We start from the raw sequence: 20,604 nt of genomic DNA on the forward strand, positions 1-20,604 counted from the left end.
GTTAAGAGACACATAAGTTTTCCAGAAAGACAGGTGTGTCTTTTTAAAGTATGTTTACTCCTTCTTTGTATAAAATTATACATGATTTTGAATTCTGCTCAAAGATTGAGAACCATGGGTTTTATCAGGATTACGAGTATTCCTTATGTTCTAATGTGGCTACACATTTCTGGAATGCTGCATTTAGCTCACTACAAAACCCAATGATAACCCGTAGGTAAAAACAGCATGAAATCAAAACGTGATCCACTTTGAAGAAGATGCTGGTAAAATGTTGGTAATTTATGCATGGTGAGATGAGCATACATCTTAAAGAAAGATGAATTGTGTCTGACAGAATTTAGCAGTGGTAGCACTGCAAAGATTGCTCAGCTTGAGTAATCATTTCACGCTTTTTTCAAGGTTGGTTCTAAAGCTCATTATCTTTTTTTCATTGTTCCCAAGGAGTTTTGGATCAAGCTCTTATTGAAAAGTGGCTGAAAACAAGAGTTCTGGGATAGCAGAGAACTTCAGCAGAGCTTTGATTTTTTGCCTGTTTAATTCCAACTCAGTTGTGTCTTCTGGATCCTGAATTCTGAGAAGGTAAGAGAAAATTACTGTGGCTCAGCCTAATATAGAAAGTGGTTAAGGCAGTTAGAGAAATGTGGATTATTACTGCTACCAGTGGACTGTTCTCTTGTTCTTTCAATTTCACTCCAAGAACTAAATGGATCATTCAAAATCTGGCTAGCTACCAAAGACACAATCAAACATCTGTGCACCAGATGCATAGAGCATTATGTCCAGCTGTGTTACTGCAGCTACATCTGCAGAACACTGCATATGTCAATTGCCCTGGCCAGCAGGCTTTGGGAATACTATCTACAGGAATTAAAGCTTGCAGCAGAAGTAAGACAAGAGGGTGTTTTACTTTAAGTTTTTAATGTCTTTTTCTCTCTCTCTACATTTCTTAACTGATTTGCTTGCAAGTTTGAATTAATGGAGGGAAATAGTATATGATTTTTGCCAGTGGAGACCTCGCTTCAAGTTGTAATAAGGTTTTATAAATAAATAAATGAATGCATCTCACCCTGTACTTCAAAGTTGTACTTTTATCTTAGAAAATAGTATGATGGAAGTATTCAGGAAAGTATTCTTTTCTTCCTTTGGAGCTAGTGGAAACCAGTATGTTAGCTGAGGAGCTCTGAGAGGGCATTTATTCCAGAGGTCACTAAAGCAAACACAGAAGAATTTGAGAATTCTTTTGATTTGCTGACGCAATGAGTATTTATCAGTGGGGTATGCCATAGACTTTTCCACCAAATATTCAGAAGCATATTCAGACTGCCTTCCTACTTAAAGTAACAATGCTGTTTCATTTATTACATATTTCCCTCATTTCCTTTTATATTCTCCTGAGGAATCTGTTGCAATTGTCATAAAAGTGTGTGTGGGGAAATACATATATATATGTAGATCTTCTATTTTCCCTTCCTATCAGTATAACTGTGCCTTGATAAGGAGAGCAATGGCAAGTTAACAAAATGAAATAATAACATTTTCTGTTCAAAAAGGAGCAGAAGCAGCACTTGATGGAGATAGATTAATAACAGTGGCTACTCTTTTGAGCTGGCAATATTCCTAGCAGTTTTTAGGAAGGTCTTTTTCAATTGTATTTATAATTCTTAGAAAAAAAATTGAAGTGCTAATTTCACACTACTGAATACATAAAACCCCTTTTTCCTACTGGTAAGCTTGCATGTCTAAACTTAGTTGGTATATTTTTAATTTAAAATGTCTCTTGTATTTCTAAGTGTAGATCTACTACTGGAACAGTTCTCAATTCAGATTTTTTTTGTTTACAAGGAAAAAACCAACAGTACTTTAACATTAAAAACTTATTGATCTGCCTTTTCAATTTTAAGTTGCTGAATCATTGTATTACAGAAGTTCTTTATCTTCAATGCATACTTGTGTTCAATATACTGGGTTCAAACTTGAGTCTGTATTGAACACAATAATGCATTTTCAGAATTTGACCACATGCAAATATGTTGCAAATTTAAAAGAATTATTATTTGTGGATCATTTTATACAGAGAAAATGCATTGAAACAGGCTTAATCAAAACCTTCTAAAGTACATGACACAATGTTATGAAAAAAAACACAGATTTGCAAAGAAAAATTAACATAAAATCAAGATGTTTCACTTGTCTACTGGTACCAAACCATTTGTACAGCTGCAAATACTAATTGCTGATTAGATCTTACATAAAATCCCCTTAAGCTTTAATTTAGTACTTTTGCTGTTTATTTTTCAACCATCTTCCTCTCTGTTTTCTACTCTTCCAGTAGTAATTTTAGTAGGATGTGAGACACGTCTTGCCCTGCATATTTGCCTTTTCTGACACTGTCAAGAGCAGAAGAACCTCATGGTAGCAGGAGACATAAACAAGATAAAACTAATTTATTTTATTTGACTCAAATCGTAGGCAATGTTATCTAGGCTCTGAACCTAGTTTGTTTCCAGATAATAATGGGAAACAAGATGAAACATTTTTGTTTCCATTCCAGGCCTCTTAGTAGCAGATATTTCTCATTAGAAGAAACGTTGTCAAGCCTGGTGATTTATTCGTTGTTTTTGTTTGTTTTGTTTGTTTCCCTTCTCTAACTTAATGGACATTTTCTCTCCTAAAATGAATGTCCCACTCTTCTAGTTAGTTGCAGCTTTTGTGATGCTTTGTATACTAAGCTTTCTGGAACTAGAATATAGGATACAAATTGTGGTTCACATGGGTTTGCTGATGAGGTTAAAATTCCTTATACATTAATAATATGGTAGAATCAACACCATTAATATGATCTATAATAAAAATAAATAGTTTGATTATTCTTGGTTAAATTGTATAAACTTGTTAAGGTTAGGGAGAAGAGAAGCTGATAGTGTTAGTCATAGTATTATTGCATTTTTATTTTTACAGTAGTAAAAAATTAATTTTTGTATTTCACTTTTAAATGATACTCAAAAAATTCTCCACTGATTAAAACCTACTCCATGTCATATGCAAAACACATCTAAGATAAAATTACTACAGTAAAAATGTGGGAGAACAGAATTAGTGTTTTCACTAAGGTTCCAAGCTACCTGTACGCTTCTAGAATATTTCTGTATTGCTTTAAAGTTTTATCGCTGTATTTTTGAAGTAACCATATCAGTCACACTTGCCTTTTGTTTAGAGTGTTTTGTCTCCTCCCTTCGTTGCCTTTTGAGTTGTTCTGCAAAGAAAAGAGAGTGGCACTGTGCGAAAGTTTCCCTTTATTGTTGATGAATATTGTTCTTTTGATATGATAGATGTCTAGGACCTGTGCACTTCTGAGCTGAAACTCAAAACATATTTGTAAAACTCTGTTATTAATGTTCAGCACTGTCAGATATGCAAGAGTGCTCAAGAGTTACTATGGAAATAATAGATGGACAGATTAGGATAAACAGAAGAAATAAGGATGAGATAGAAGGTTACAAAAAAAAATTACAAATTCTTGATGTTCTGAAAATAAAAATAGTATCTTTCAAAAAATGTTTTAAAACACCTGGAAAGAACAGGGAAGAAAAAAAGTACTTCTGACAGCTGCAGTGAATATTCAAGATAGGAGCATAAACAATGCTAGGTACAGCTGGAAGAGAGATGGTAAGACAAAATAGTATAGAAAGCTCTTACCATGGATTGTAAAGTTGACAAAAGAAAGCCTGAAACAGTTAACTGATCAGAGGAGGTTGTAATTACAGTATTATTGTTCTCTATTTGTATTAAGAACTATTCTCAGTGCTTTGGAAAAAAAAAATCTTGCTTATTCAGAACTTTAGCAGATCTAATATTTGTGTGATAGTATATAACAGATGTTAGAATTTTTTCTGTGTGACTCCATAATTGTGATCACAAATAAAAAGCATCTTGGAAGCAAAACTGAACTTCTATAAATAATTTTGATTAATTTGTGTTAAAATAGTCAGGAGTAATAAATCTTAGCCTGTGATTTGCTTTGCTAGTACAGCCTTGCCTGGAATTTCAGGTTGGTAATTTTTGTTACTATCATAATCTTATAAAATCAGTCACACAGAAACATAAATAGGTAAAGGTGTCTTCAAATGGTGTCTTCAAATAACCTTTTTATCACTTTGTGCTGTAGAAGTGTAGGGTTTTATTCCCAACCTTTTGAAACCTAGGAGTGATCTACTACTTAGTACAAGTACTTTAGAGCTGCTAAAAGTCTTTGTTGATACATGAAGTGCTAACCAGTTTCCTACAAGAAATTGTTATGAGCTCGATTAACCTTACAGAATGATCATGAACAGTCTCCAGACTATTTGCTTGCATTTTTATGCAGCAGCTTTGTCAGGCTACCTAGAACAGCTGTAGCTGACTTGTTTCCCTCTTTACCTACTCTTCTTTTGGAACACAAACGTTACCAACTTCTAAGCTACCGAGGTTTAGTCTTTCCTTGAAGGATTCTGAAACAATGATTTTTCTCAGGTCAGTAACATCTCACAACCCTATTAATGGCCACAGTGGTAAAACTTTCTAACCCAAATTACTTGTAGATGGAATATAAATCTTTTTCAGAATTTTATAACAGTTTTAAATCATCCATTGTATGGATACTGCCATTTGCGTAGTGAAGTCCAGGTCACACTTCCCTTGTAGAGAGAGAGAAATAGGGAATGGCAAAGAATCTTGCTTGGAATGTTTCCGCTAAGGTATTATAACAGCTTTTTTGTGAACTTGCATGATGAGGAATTTTCCACCCAAGAATCTTACTTATCTGTTTCTTATAAATAGTAGTCAGTTGTTGTTTAGGAAGTGAGCTTATCTTGTGGTACTGTAAATTCTCTATTTTCTGTATCCGTGAATATCCGTGAATATTGCCATGTTTTCTTTTCATAATCATCTTGTTAAGACTGAGAGGTGATTCTTGTCATTCCTTTCACATCACTTTCAGTCTTTCAGTTCACATATAAAATGTATATCCCTAAAGAAGGAGTCATTACTCTGAGATACAACATGGTGATTATTTAAATTATTATTATTTTTTCCACAGCTAGGAAATTTCTGGATCATCTGGGTTCAAAACTATGTAATGACTCCATGCTTTTTTTTATACTGGTACACCATTGTCATTTACCTGTTATTTCCTCTGAGATAGAATTCTTGCTGAGGGTTGAATTTGAAACCAAAGATCATAGACACCTTCTAGTCCTTGCATTTTCTTAAGGACTTTTATGACCATATCTCATACTTCCCTTTCCCCTTTACTATGAGGCTAAGTTTGATGAGATTTTTATCTCATAAGGTAAGTTTCATGTAAATGAGGACAGAATTATCTGTAGATGTTGATAGTCAACATCTTCTAAAATAAAATCTTAAATTCTAAGTAAAAATACTACAATAATATTTTTCTTATTTTTAAATTTCCAGCTGTAGAACTGTTAGTCAGGTCACCAAGCCATGAATAATGCTTCTATCTTTTTTTTTTATTCCCTACTTGCATCTTGTTCATAGCATCAGGAACATTTTATTTCCTTCTTCCCCTATTCTTAAAATTTGAGCCATGAAAACATTAAACAGTATTGTGTTATATGCCAGTGTCAAAGGATAGTGTAAGCAACACATAGTGCAATTACTATAATCATTCATCTACAGGACACACAACTGAATGTAGTGGGATTATGCAAATATTTCAAGCTAGGGGTGTTCTTTCTGGCCTGTTTTTAAAGGTAGTCATTCTGCCACAGATTTCTAATAGGGTTTTGTTTTCATATTAAGCAACTTGCTTTTGTAGCACTCTATATAGTGTTTTATATAATAACTGTTAGAGTTCACTTACCAGAAGTTCTTTGCATCTAATACATTAGTGTCATCCTGCTGTAAGCATGGGAGTTCTATTTTTAAATTGTGGTACGTGTTCCTCCTTGTCTCTGCTTCTTTTATTTTTTGGTATGCCATAGCACTGATATCTGCTATGATTAACATCATGCCCTTGTAATTCAACATTCTCGCTGTATGGATGACATTTTCCTTTAACACATTTCATAGAAGGGCAAGTTCTACTTTGTAGAGAGCATCACTTACTCAGAACTGGAAAAATTAATTTATTTGGTCAAGGGTTCCTAGGTCTTCAGTCAAGGGCAGATTTTTTTTAGCACCTGAAAAATGAAAACCCTTTTTGTTGAAAAGATTTCAGATCATGTGTTATTGTTATGCTTTGTTCTGTTTTATTTATGTATTTAGCTTTATTCTGTTTTTCTTAAAAAATTACTAACGAGGGTAAATAAAGTGGTAAATATCATAGGAATAAAGATTAAAGTCAATATGTTGTGTCATCTTTAAGCAGTTGCAAATCGTTGCCTTGAAGCTTAGCAGAACCTAAATGTCATTGCTCTCTAATGAAAGCTCTGTAGACAGCATGAACTGTGTTGATTGTTTCAGTGCAGTTCTTGACAGATTTAAAAAGAGAAAGCTACAATGACAGCCAGACTGAAGCCACGGTACAGTTATTTAGCTTCAGCAGTGCTTCCTTCTTCTCGATTACTGCAGTACCTTGTTTTTCATTCCCTTTCTAATCTAGATGAATTCCCTGAACCACCTCAGAGTAGTCCACAGAGAGCTTTAGCACCACAACTCAGAAGTGTAACAGTTGTGTAACAACTGTTGTGCATAGGTGCCATTTCAGTTGGTTTTGTGGCCATCAGCTTTGCATTGGGAAACCATGTCATCAGCTGTGAAGACTACTGGTGAACAATGCAGTACCATTGCAACTAGCAATCTAGAGGAATTGTATTCTGAGAAAATTCCAACTTTTTTTTTTTAAGCTGTGTATTTGAATAAAAATAGAAAATACATGCTTGTTTCAGTATTACAAATTATTTTGGTACTATATCAAAGCAACACTAACATCCAGTTTTATTTCTATTGGACCTATAACTCAGTGTAAAAAATGAATGACCTATTTCTGTTACTAAATCCACTTCTGTGAATCACATCTTCTGAATATTCAGTCTATAAATCTTGCCTTAATGTGAGTATTTGAGAAAGAGATCACACGTTCCTAAGACTTTTGTGTAAATGAAAATTTGCCATCCTATTTTATGAAACATTAAGCAAAACAATAATCAAGCCAAAATATTTTCAATGCAAAACATTTTATCGATCTCTTTGAAAGATCTGGGTCTGTTGTAGTATTTGAAAGACATGGTCTTTGGTTTTAAACTACTTTAAGACTACAAAATACTTTAAATCTGAAATAAAATAATAATTCTGAGGTTGAACAAAATATTTATTACAGACTAAAAAACAGTCATCTTCAACTTTTATTAACATGGATTTCTAACGCTGCTTTGAAATTGAACTATTTTTTTTCTTCTCCAGAATAAGTAATGCGTATGAGTTTCAGTTATTTGCTGGGCTATAAACATCAAGACCTGTTTTGATGATTACACTTCAGTTTTCTACCTCATTAGAATCTAGTCAGCTAGGAATAATATTTCTGATTTTTCTATGGATTGCAAGTCCATAGCCATATACACAGGCTTAGGAAAAAAAAAAAATGCCCGTGAAGTATTTTCAGTTGCTGTCCAGGTTTTTTCAGTAGCTACTATTCAGGTTGTTGTAAATCTAATGTATGAATTAGAATTTTGACACAGCTCTCAACATAGTTTCTGATGCACCATAGCAAGGATTAGGTCTTCTGGGCTGGTGTTACTACATGCTGATCACTTTTCCCAAAAGAATTCTCAGGAATAATTTGTTTTTCTACCTAACCCAGACTGTCCAGTGAACTAGTCCTGTCTCCTAACACTTTCTCAAATGTCAGATGATGTTTCACATTTCTAAGAACATAGTGCTTCACACCATGGGGCTGGAGAAAGTGTAATTGTATCCTACTCAGACACAGTTGCCTGCCACAGCTGTTCTAAGTTTTCTAAATGAAGTCCTTTTTACCTACCATTTTGGATTTTTTTAGCCTTCCTTTACAAAAGTAGACCTGCAGTTAGTTATTACTAAAATTTCAGCAAAATTGATAAATGTGCTCTTACAAAATGTTGTTGGTGATCTTGTTACATGTTTTAATCACAAGAACTATGTGTCAGTGGTGTATCATTTTTTGTCTCAACTTCTTGTGTAGTTGGTATTTTTTGTTTGTTTTTCTTCTTCTCACTTGCTCTTCTCTGAGTACTCTTTTGTTTTCTTTACGCTAAGGACTGGTCTTTAAGGATTCTTAATGTTGCATGATCATTTGCGGCTTGGCTTTCTCTTCTTAGGCTTGTGTTCCATTCAAGTCACTGGCAGCTAACTTCTCTCTGGGTTTTTACGTACTGCTGGAAGGCAGAAAAACAGTTTTATCCAGACAGCACTGTGAGGATGAGTTGCGTGAGATTACTTACCCAATCTGCTTGGAAAAAAAAAAAAAAATTACCTTTCTTCTAAACATACGTTGTCTATTAAAGGCATTTTATAAGACTTGAAAATACTACACCATTTCAGAGAATAGTTTGTGGTATGAAAAACAGTAGGTCTATTTGAAAAACATCAGTTTTTAATATTTTATGATTTTAAATTACATACTTTAAATGGATGAAGTGACATATCTTACTACTGGAAATCCGAATAAGCAAGTTGTTTTAAATTGGATAGTCATACTCATTTAGAAATGGAAAGTAGAAGTGTTTTCTATTGATAGTCTTCATGTGTGTTGTTTTTTTTTTTACTTTTATTTTTTGCTTCTCACTAAATATCATTAAGCTGCTAGTAGCTGCAAATCTTGTATGCAAGAATACAAGATAACTGCTTTTCCCCATCAGTGAAGGCATGTTTGCATTTTTGTTTAATAACAACTTTGATCCTTCTACTGTTGGCAATGGTCATTGAGAAATCCTGACATAAAGAAGGTATCTGCAAGATAAAGTTCTACAAGGGATGATTAGCAGCACTTAAGTTTTCTTTCTGTTGAAAGGAAGAATCCCTGATTGAACAGTGCATTGAATGATATGACAAGCAAGTACTTGATCCCTGTCCAGCTGGAAAGGAATTGTATTCATCAGCAGCTTTTTAGCTAAGGATGTCTTTATATTTTCACTCTTTGTTTGAGTCTCTCCAGATCCTCCCTGTACTTCATGTCAGCACTATATAGTAGGTATGCCAAGTGGTTTTGAAATTTAAATTACAGTCTCTTTTTCAGATGTTATTGGAAAGAACGTGTAATTTATAACCACGTGTTAGGAGTACAGGATGTTCATGGTTCACTGCCAATTCTTCTTTTGTAAAGTTAATAAAACTTTCATAAAACACTTATACACTTGTATATTTCATGGTAAAGATTTTTTTTAATCTCATAGGCTAATGTAAAGATTTATTAAAAACATTTTTTTGTTAAGAGGAGTGTCAATAGTTTGCAGCTGAGTGTAATTTTGAATTCCCAGTAGATGACAGTCTGACTGAAAACGACACTAACAGCTTTGTTGATTTAGCACTAAAAATAAAGGATTCTTTCAAATGATATAAAGCTCTAATACCCTGAGTATGCTGAAATACACTTGAGACCCTTAAGTAGAGTTGCAGTGAAATATTCGCCAGCACTACGGATTCCGGTGAACAAGCACTAGCATGCTTGCTGGCACTGACCCATTGGGCTCTCACCTAAAAATGAGTATGAAGGATTGAGATACCACACTAACAAGAGAATCTGTTATGTCTAAATATGGGAACCATCAAACCTTTGGATAATGTCATGGAATAGGCTTCAGTAAGACTTGTAGTAAGACCTTGTGACATCATTTTTAATGTTTTTTGTTTTTTTTTCCTCAAAAACTGAGTACTTGAAATATTTTATTCAGTAGCAACCCAAAACTACTACCATCTGAGAGCTATGAAGAGGTATGTGAAAGGAGCTGATGGTTTTATGCCAGCTCCTGCAGGATGGTTGTTCACTCTCTTTTTGTGATGTGATAATTGATAGCTTTGCCGGCGATCTTGGCGAAGAAGCTGAGGATTAAATAGCCCAAGAGATGGAACTTTCCTAGTCTCCTAAGTGAGAAATAGACATGTTGGCCAGGCAGTGTGGAAGTCTGAAGTGCTTCTGCTGTACTATGCTGTACTATAGATAAATACTGTAAGAGATTTTCATCCATCTTTGAATGGTCTTTATTCAAACTAAGAGTGCATAGAGCTATGTACTGTGGATCTTTGTCCATCTTTAACCTCTTCTTCACTTTTTTTTCTGGTATAAGTCAGGTAATTTAGTGATATCAATATTTTCCACAGTATTCCACCCACCCTAAGCATCTGTGTCAGTGTAAAGGAGGTACAAAACTCTATGCACAAAATAAATAATAATAAAATAAAGTGAGAATGGGAGTCTGTTCTAGACATAACATCAGAGTTGGTAACAAGTGGGGGCACTGATGAATTTGTTGCTTAAAGGATCCAGTTATTTTACACTCCCTATCTTCATGGGAAATACAAAGAAAATACCTCTCTTAATCTGATAGCTACTACCTAAAGTAAATAAATAAAAATCATTATTTACTCTAAGCCTGCCAACATTTGATATGTCATCCATATGTTGTGGCTACTGTAGTACATTTTTGCTGTCTTTAGTGTTGATTTTTAAAATGATTTCTTCCTGATCCACAGGCGGCTAATGTGGAGAACAGAAAGGCTACTTCATGTAACCTTTGCTAGATATAAATATCTGAAAATAGTAATAAAAATAATAATACCTATAAATGGTAATTGGAGCTGTGAAAACAGTAGCACTGAATACAGGAGGAAGCAGAGATTTAGGAAAAAAATAAGAAATTGTTGTATTTTTCCATTTTATCTTGCATATGTGATTAAAAAATAGGAATGTAGATCCTTAGAGAATCAATTAGTGTGCATAGAAATAAGGAGGTAATTATATAGAGGGAGTTAAAGACAAAATGGTTGAAAAATGAATGTTTATAATGCAACCTTGAGTGACTGCTGATTCTTGACCTAGATTGCATAACGGTCACAGATTTAAATAAAATCAGGTTTTTAAGTCATGTTAATTGTGTTTTTATATCATGGAGCAGCTTCTGAATTAAGAAGAGCTTGTGGATCATTCATATGTTTCTCAGACTGATCTCCCCACGCAATGTGTGGAATGTGTATGCACACACCTACCACACCGTAAGCTGTGTTTCTGAACATAAATTGGCCAGGTGGTTGTTCTTTTCCTTCTGCAAGCATGGCTTTCCAGATTCACCAAAAAAAAAAAAAAAGAGGGAGAGAGAGAGATGATTACCTCATAGAACAGTTTGGAATGGGAGGGACCTTAGGGCCCATCCCTTTCCATATTTTCCTAAACCATCTCTAAATTTCCAATAGGCTAAATGTGTTTGGGATATCATCTGAATTTCTGAAGCAATCCCATCAACTTTTCGGAAAGACTTTTGGTAGATCAATCTGCTACAATAGAGGATCTTGTGAATAATACAGTATAAACTACTATAGCTGGTACGTCATGACTGCATTGTTAAAAGAGAGGTGGGCCTTACCCAGCCCAAAGAAGGGCACAAAGAAGGGCAATACACTAGAGTTTTCCCTTTGTGATATGAACAGAAGAGTTGCCCATGCACACTGGTAAATCTTCATTTGTGCAAAAGGCTGCTGCTTTCTGAAGTGGTGGTTTCACTGTGTGTAAGGGGCCAAGTAAGCCAAGTGCTACCCTCTTGTGATCTTCCACGAAGACTCCTGACTTCTGTACCTCATTCTCTCTCTTGATTGCTGGAGCCCTTTGGAAAGAGGTCTGCCATTGACTGAGTGTTGATGCTTCTCTCCCATGACATCTTTTGCAACCGCACCTCATACTGAGCCCTGGAGAAGGCTGCCCAGCTGATAACTTTTCTCTGGGTGAATACTAGATCATTGCTAACAAAACCAATAGGACTATAAAAACTAAAGGATAAAGCAAACGTATTAGGCATAATGCCTTTCAGTGATGTAGTTACTTGTGCTAGTACAGACTTAGTTAAATGTTCAGTGAAAATATCTTAAGGTGGTTTGAATTTTTATTTTGTTATAAAATATATGTTAGAAGATTAAAGCATGTACAGAACATTCCTCCCTCTCATTCATGTCAAAATGAAATTGATAATTGCCAGTTTTTAACCAGCTCAAAAGATGCTTTCACAGCCTTCCCTTTGCAGGAGATTACTTATTGTTGCCTTTGAAGTTGACATTATTTAATAGAGATCTTTTTTTCCTTATGAATTGTTTCAACTTGCTCATGCTGTCTTCAATTTAATGAAGCTTTTGAGAAGGAAACTGTAAACAAATGAGATAGGATGGTTTAGGAAGAATGTGAATTGTATTCTTTAGCAAGAATTGTTTATGATGATGGTTTCATAATATGTAAAACATATGGACCACCAGAAATCCAAATGTCAGAGCTTAGGTCTTTGATTTATTATTTTATGTTGTTTGCATTTTATTCACGTTTCTAACCCCCCTCCCCCCCCTTTCTCTTTAATATATTGCTATTTGTGGCAATAGTATGTTTATGAACAAGATAGGTAAGTGTTACAGGACTGTGCTAGTCATTGAAAAACATAAGAAATGCTGAAAGCAAGCTACCAACAGTCATGATCTTATAGCTCAGTAAGGATGTCAGTGTTACTATTGAAAAGGACCATAAAATCTATCCAGCTTTTCATGTGATCTCTTTTAAAAATGTATTAGCAGGTTCATCCATGATAGTTTTCCTGATTCTTACGTTAAATCTGAGTCCATTTACAGTGCTTATTTATGCTTGCATAATATCTGTCAAAGCTGTTTGTGTTCTAAGAGTCATTCAGAACCACCTCTCTTTATTGCAAAATGACCAGAACCAAATCAGTTTTCCATATTCTGGCTTATTAACTGAGACAGTAAATCCATGGTTTTCTGCAGCTTAATTATGAGTGCACAAGTCTGTAAAAGTAAACACAGACTGCAGAACTATAAAACAACCACTTACCACCATCTTCATTTAACATTTATATTTTGCATGCCAAGTAGAGGAAAACAGTACAGAATTAGTGCAAACTATCACCGTGTCACTTAATTTCTTTTATGACATGGTTACCCATCTAGTTGATCAAGGGAAGCCAGTAGATTTGTTTTACTTATTTATTTTAGCAAATCTTCCAATATTGTCTCTCATAGTATCCTTCTGAACAAAATGTCCAGTATACAGCTAGATGGGTACACAATATGATTGGTGAACAAATGGCTGATAGGTTGGGCTCAAAAGGTTGTGGTAAATGAGGTTACAACAGGCTGGCGACCAGTCAGTCACTAGTGGGGTTTCTCCAGGACTCAATTTTAGGGTCTTTGCTCTTCAATACTTTTATAAATGATCTGGTCAAACGCATGCTAAGTTTGTAGATGATACCAAATTAGGAGCAACTGTTGAATACCTTGAGGGTACAGAGGGCTTGCAGAGAGATCTTGACAAATTAGAGGGCTGGGCAATCACCAACCATATGAAATTTAGTAAGAGCAAGTGCTGGATTCTGCACCTGAGCCAGGGACACCTTGGGTAGACATACAGATGGGAGGGCCAGAGGCTGGAGAACAGCCCTGTGGAAAGGGATCTGGGGATTTTGGTTGATGGCAAGTTGAATATGAGCCAGCAGCGTGCCCTGGCAGCCAGGAGGGCCAGCCCGTACCCTGGGGTGCATCAGGCACAGCACTGCTAGGTGGTCCGGAGAAGGGATTGTTCCGCTCCACTCTGTGCTCTTGTGGCCTCACCTCAAGTGTTGCGTGCAGTTGGGTGCCACGACATAAGAAGGGCATAAAACTATTAGAGAGTTTCCAAAGGAGGGCTACAAAGATGGTGAAGGGTCTAGAGTGGAAGACACTAGAGTGGAAGACACACAAGAAGCAGGTGAGGTCATTCAGATTGCTCAGCCCAGAGCAGAGCAGGCCGAGGGGAGGCCTCATGGTGGCCTGCAGCTCCCTCGTGAGGGGAGCGGAGGGACAGGCACTGAGCTCTGCTCTGGGGACAGTGACAGGACCCAAGGGAATGGCATGGAGCTGGGACAGAAGCTCAGGCTGGATGTTAGGAGAAGGTTCTTCACTGAGAGGGTGGTCGGGCACTGGGACAGGCTCCCTGGGGAAGTGGTCACAGCACCGAGCCTGTAAGAGCTCAGAAGCATTTGGACGATGCTCCCAGAAATATGGTTTGATTATTGGATGCTCTTGTGTGGATCCAGGAGTGGGACTTGGTGATCCTTGTGGGCCCCTTCCAACCTGGTATTTTCTGTGATTATGGCATATGAAGCTTATTTTAATAATGCCAACAGATACCAGTGGGTGGAATTCAGAAGAATGAATTTATATCACATCCCTTTGCCTTTGAGAGTGTGATTTGTGTTGAGTTTACCTGGATTTTAGCATTCTTGGAAAACAAAAATGTGTTGCTTGGTTTGTTCTATGCCTGTAGACATTCTGCTAATTAGCCACGCAAATTCAGATCAGGTATTGACTAACATGAATTAATTTGTTGCCCAATAAAAGAGAACCACTAGCGTGGAATTGTCATCAGGGAAAACAGAAAAGGAAAGAAGTTGAGAAATCTTTGATCCTGTTTTCAGTCAACCTCTCCTGTATGAATGAATGGGAGATCAAACATGAAAAGATGTGTGCTATACTGCGTTATAGGAATCCAATACTCTAAGAATCATGTGCAAGTGAAAACAGGAACTCTGCCAAGAAGATAATAATTAGGTAGAAATTATAAGTGAGAAATGCAAAAATGTGGCTTGCATATTTTCCTGGACTGCTGGACTTAGCTGAAGACTGTATTGAGCTGTTGTCAGTCACAGTTCCGTCTATGTATCCTATTAGATTTTTGAGACACGTGTTACCCAAGTAGAACATTGCTAATACTGCATAATATGATATTTTTTCTGTGGGTGTGTTCATGAAATCTGTAATTTCCTGACTATTTCATAACTATTGTCATTAGTCACCTCTTTAGAGTTGTGCTTTGACTTTTGACTATGAAATGATTCCTTTTGAGGAGATTTCTGTAAACAAATCAGCTCCAGTGGGTCTTAAGGTTTTCCTGTGTTCTTTTTCAGCACAATTAATTATTTGATCATTTTCCAGCAAAAGGGTTAAAAATAAAGTTTTGGTGACTTAAGATACTTATATGTATTTTCATGTAGACTAAGGTGGTCTTTATACACTGTATTCTCCTGTAGCTTGTTAGGGTTAGAGTCAGATTGGTTTTCTTTAGTAGTTAAAATAATTCATACCTGTGAATATAGTTACACCACTGACATGAAGGTTTTCGTTCCCATGTAAAGCTAGGCTGGTAAAAGCATTTGTACATATGTACAGGAGAAGTATGTCTGTATGTGGTGGAAGAAGGGTTTGCACCATGTTATTACATCAGAATCACTAGGCAATACACATTTTGTGTGTAGAGGAAGTCTTATATACGCAAACAGGTTCAATGCCCACTGTGTCTCAAAGTGGGTAGCTGATAAACGGAGTAGCAACTGAAATCAGTAGAAAGAAGTTTCAGCTAAAACGTTGGAGTGGATTAAACAGTAATATTTTTTGTTGTTGTTTTTGTGTGTGTGCTTTTACAATCATATGTTGTTGAGGCTGAGGAGGCTTTGTTGTTTTGAATGTAACAGCTAACAAATGAGTCGTGATTTTGCTTCTCAACACTGTTACCGTGCTCACAGAACTCTCAGTAAGGTCCTTCTGGTGCTTTGGAATGACACCTGTGAACTGCAGCTTTCTGCAGTCTCCTGTGTGTATTTGTATGTTGTCTGTGTTCAAATATGTTTGTTAATAGCCTGCTGAGCTGGGGGGAGCAATTTTAATGAAAAGATATGAAGGCTAAAAATGAGTTTCAGGTGACATCCACCTAAGTGCTGCTTCTCCTCCTTCTACTGCTCTCTGCTACATCCTGCTCCTTCAAAAAATTGCATTTTTTCTAAAACTTTCCACACCTTTGTGAGAAATTTAAATATTGAAGCATCTGGATGTGAACTGTTTAAGGATCTAGTCAGCTTCCTTTTGCCATGTCTAATCCTTCATCACTGTCACTCCACCCTACTTACACTACCCACCCAGTCTTAATTTGGTTCCTTTCATTTGTTCTGTAATGGAAATATTCTGGATTCTCCCTGTTACTGTATGTACCGTGTATTAAATGCGTGTTGAAGGGCTTTAAGAGAAATATTTTCCTATGGCATTTTAAGTTGCAAGTTTTTGAGAGCTTTATTTTTTTTTTCCCATGATGTGCTGTGTTGTTGGGCCAGAAAGCTATTGTTATATTTATGACTGGAATGCCTAGTCTTTCTGACATTGTGAAATGTGTTGATAAGTTGCTACAGGAGTTTTCTTATGGCAGCAAAATTATTTTCAACTAAAGATTCCCTTTTCCTTTCTCCTGTTATCTCTTTATTTTTTATTCTTCTAGACTCTTGGTCTTCAAATTATTTTTTCAGTATTGTCTCTTTAACGTCTGTTCTCCCTGCTGTGATAGTTAGCTCCCTTCTCTCTGCCTTAGCCCACTAGGCTGCAGCACAGCCTAGATCAGTGTTAGGTCAGTTAATAACTGTGAGCATTCTTGCGCACTCAAGAAAACAGGCCTGTGCAAGCGGCTCGGGCTGATTGTGGGGTAACCAGGGAATGGAAAGCTAGCTTCAGCAGTGACTATGGAGTAGATTTTGTTCTTGTGCAATAGTCTAAGTGATGTCAATTCATAAAAACCTGCTGCACCAGTGCTGGGAAATCTACGTATGCTGTATTTGAAGTGTCTCATGTGGCAGTAGGAAAATAACAATTGTAGAAGGCCCAGCTGCCTGTCAAGAAAGACAAAGCAGGCCATTACATGTTCAGCTCCCATTCCTACAGCCTGCGCTGACTAAAATCTGATCTCCACTGCTCTGAGCCATCATGTTAGACCATCATATGTCATATTCTAGTAACACGAATGCAAAATATTTCTCATTCCAAACAACAATGGCAGCATTTTCCATATATTTTACAGTGGTTCAAACTGATAGAATCAGTTTAGAATACAAACCATCCATTCAGCAACTCAGCTGCAACTGAATATAGATATCCTTTCATAGTAGTCAGGCACTCACAATGTGCTGCTCTATTATGTGAGTCAGACTAAGCCTTTTAGTGCTCTTCTGTGACTGTGCTTTGGTATATATCAGTGTGAATATATTGGCACATGAAAATCTCATTGTGGCTTTAAATGCTATAAAGTTGGTTTCTTAAGCACCAATGACCAAAGAGAGGAGTAATTATATGTGGCTTGGACTTAGTTCTATTCAGAAATAAACATATAATTAGGAGATAATTATGGCTATGAAATAATTTGATATAAAGGAGATAAAAATGTAGATTTTTGGATAACTGTCACTACATTAAAAATCTTGTTTACCTGTTGTTTTGTTCAGCTTTTTAAAACAGCTCTTTCTGTTTATGACTCCTGATAGGAGGAATTAAGTGGTGCAGAGCTATACTTCTGTATGGTTTACAGCTTGTTAATAATGTGCTAATGTTTCGGTGACAGATCTGTATCCTGCCCTTGTTGCTATAGTGTGGGGTCTCCAAGGTCCTGAATCAGGCCCCATACCATCAGAAACCACTGGAGAAAGGCTTTACTCTACCAACATAGATTTGATGTTAATATCAGAGAAAAATATATATGCTGTTTTCTGGAGTTGGTACAAGGAAATGTCAGTTACACCTTTCTGTGAAACGAGGCCTTTTGAGCTGCTGGGAGGAATGATTTCCAGAACTGAATAGCCGGTGTTTGTGTAATTGGCACTTGGTTGAGAGCAACATAGGCAAAAGCCCCTTGTCAGACAACACCCCACTTTCTGAGTTGTACTTGCCTCTGAAAACTCCTGAGGTGAAAGGACTGGTCAGTCTAACACTTCTACTGAAGATATTTATGTGCCTCACTGTTAGCTGATTTCAGTTTCTTTGACAGTCGTAACTTTTGTGTTGCTGCAGTCTCCTAACTGTGTAAGAGTCTACGTCTGTCCTTTGAGGGCCACACCAGTAAGAAAATTCTTTCAGGACTGAACTTGGTGTGTGTCTTGTGCTGTCAAGCTAGTTTCAGAAAATGGGATATAAGGAGTGGATACAAAGATATAATTATAAGCTACCTCTTACCCACAAACCATGTTGTAGATGTTGAAGCCTAAATTCACTACAGTAATGCAGGCAATTGTGGTATGAAATTCTTCAGCTACTTACTGGTTCAAAACAATGGGTATAAAGAAAGGTCAGTGGCCTTAAAATGAAAATGGTGTGCTATGTATAATTCAGTGCCTCTGTATTTTATTTCAGCTAAATGAAATTGAATGAGACAGTTAATACTGGTGTAAGACAGTATTGGAAATTCTATACAAAACAGTGCATGGCTTTCAGGGAAATTTCAGTTGTGGCAAATATGCTGGGAAATCGGGATGACTGACTGGTTCAGAAAACCAGTCAAGGTTTAGTACTGGCCAAGCCTCTACATGGTTTACAGCTTGTTAATAATTTCAAGTTACAGAGAGAGCTTGGAATCCCCAGTCAAACAGTAGAAGACGAAGAACATTAAGAAAGGTAAGAATGGAGCTCCTAGCTCTTTGTTCTAGCCATTACGCGTCACTTTCACATGGTTACAGACACCTTGGCTTTGCCAGAATGGAGCCTATTTCAGCATATATAGCTGTTGCTCTTAAGCTCCCCTGGACTGTGAAAATTCCATTTCTACAAAGTAAATGAACATATTCACCTGCAAAATATTTTCCCTAGCGGATAAAATCTTGTTAGCTTTCATACAGTGGATTATTTCAGCTCCTTTTATGTACTTGGGGTGTGTGGGGGAATCCAACTTTTACCAACACGATTTTGTCTGCAGAAGTGTTTTTTTTTTCCACAGTACTACTTTTTTTTTTTTCAGTATGCATGCCAGGATTTATGACTGAATAAACCAAATATAGAACAGACCACTTACATAATATTTAACATATGTTATAATGTCAGATGTGAGTTAATTTTAGAAAGAGTAATGGAGAGAACCAGACAAAATGGATCATCGCTCAGCCCTGAATGTGATTAAGCAAAGAGGAAGGATTCTCTCCCACCCCACCCATGTATTCGGCATAAATTTCCTGCAAGTCCTATAGCAGAGGAATATAAAACTCTTCCAAGTGAATATAGACAGATGTTGGGTGGTCCTATTTTGCACATGATTACTCAGTGCTCTCATATAGGAACACTGGTTCTCATCCAAGTAAAAAACCTGAAAAATAAATTCTTCATCACATTGTCCAATGTAAAGGTAATGTATTCTGTTAAGGAATAAAATTCAGCTAAAACATGCCACAGCTGTTAATGAAACATTAAAAATAAGATTAAAACCCATTTGTTGCAGAATTCTGAAATAGTGTAAGTGTTGTACTGCAGACTATTGAGACTCTTATTTTGTATGCACAATGTGTGTTACAGTGATGTCTTTCAATACTATTCATGTAGAAGAAAAATTGTTAGAAAATGTATTAAATTCGTGTCTGAAAAGAAGAGCCAGACTCTGATCAATCCACATCCTAGATACCCAAGTAGTAACTGATGTCTGTAGTCTTATGTTAATAGATGCTCAACACTGTGCATAATGTGTATTATACTCTGGGCATAAAATACCAAGGTCCAATGTTTGGCAGTCCTCTCATAGTTCACACTGAATCTGAAACAGGCTATCCTGTGCAAAATGGTGAGATAGTGAGAACATTTTACAAAGCCATGCTGATTGTTTTCTTTTGTTTTGCAAACCATAGACTGTTTATATTTAGGAGTATCCGATATACTTTCTCTGACCAAACTAGGAGTGGAGTGAAGAATATTATGGGTGTGATCCTTTTGGACCCTGTGGAATTTTCTGTGGCACAGGATCATCTCTTCTGGATTTTGATACCTGTTTAAGGAAATAAACATGCAAGTCCCTTTTATATAGGATATACAGTTGTGAGACACCCAAAGTGTTTTTTGGGGAAAAAGTAGAAAGTCCAGGAAACCTTTCTTAATTTTGTCTAATTCTTTGTTACCATTTTACCGGTTGTTTCATATTGCTCCTTCTCCTAATGTTTTTTTTTTTTTTACATTTATTACTTCTTCCCTTAAAATACTTGTAGACCAGTAATTTTTCATATCTGTTTTTTGTTTGTTAGTTGTTGTTTTTTGGTTAAGCCAAATCATCTTAGGTTCAGCTAATCTGAGTTCAATGAGACCGTTAGTACAGGAAGATCTTGGGAGATTAGTTATAGAAGGAATAAGTAATAACTCCTGAAGTTTTTGAAAAGTCTTTAGTTTCTGGGTTCTGTAGAAGGCAATACTTAAGATATAACAGTAATAGACAGTTTTTGAAGCACTTCAAAGTTTTAAATATGCTTCAGGTAATTTTACCTGTGCTCTTGTTTAACTTGCTTAGATTTTCGTTTGATTGTTATTTGTTGACTTAGTGACAAAACTTCAAGAGTGATGAACGTATTTTAGAGCAATATAGAAATTCATAGGTTGTTTTGAACTTTA

General features: G+C 36.2%; 1 long non-coding RNA gene across 1 annotated transcript in view; it reads left to right on the top strand.

Moving 5' to 3' along the window:
- LOC308196643 overlaps window positions 1-20,604 on the top strand; it is a 69,760-nt gene that overhangs the window by 13,005 nt on the left and 36,151 nt on the right. The window contains exon 2 of the long non-coding RNA XR_013952318.1: window positions 445-582. This is a non-coding gene — a long non-coding RNA (uncharacterized lncRNA). The remainder of the gene's footprint in view (window positions 1-444; window positions 583-20,604) is intronic.

Source organism: Anser brachyrhynchus (genome assembly GCF_964034855.1).
Source record: "Anser brachyrhynchus genome assembly, chromosome: 5".
NCBI lineage: Eukaryota > Metazoa > Chordata > Aves > Anseriformes > Anatidae > Anser > Anser brachyrhynchus.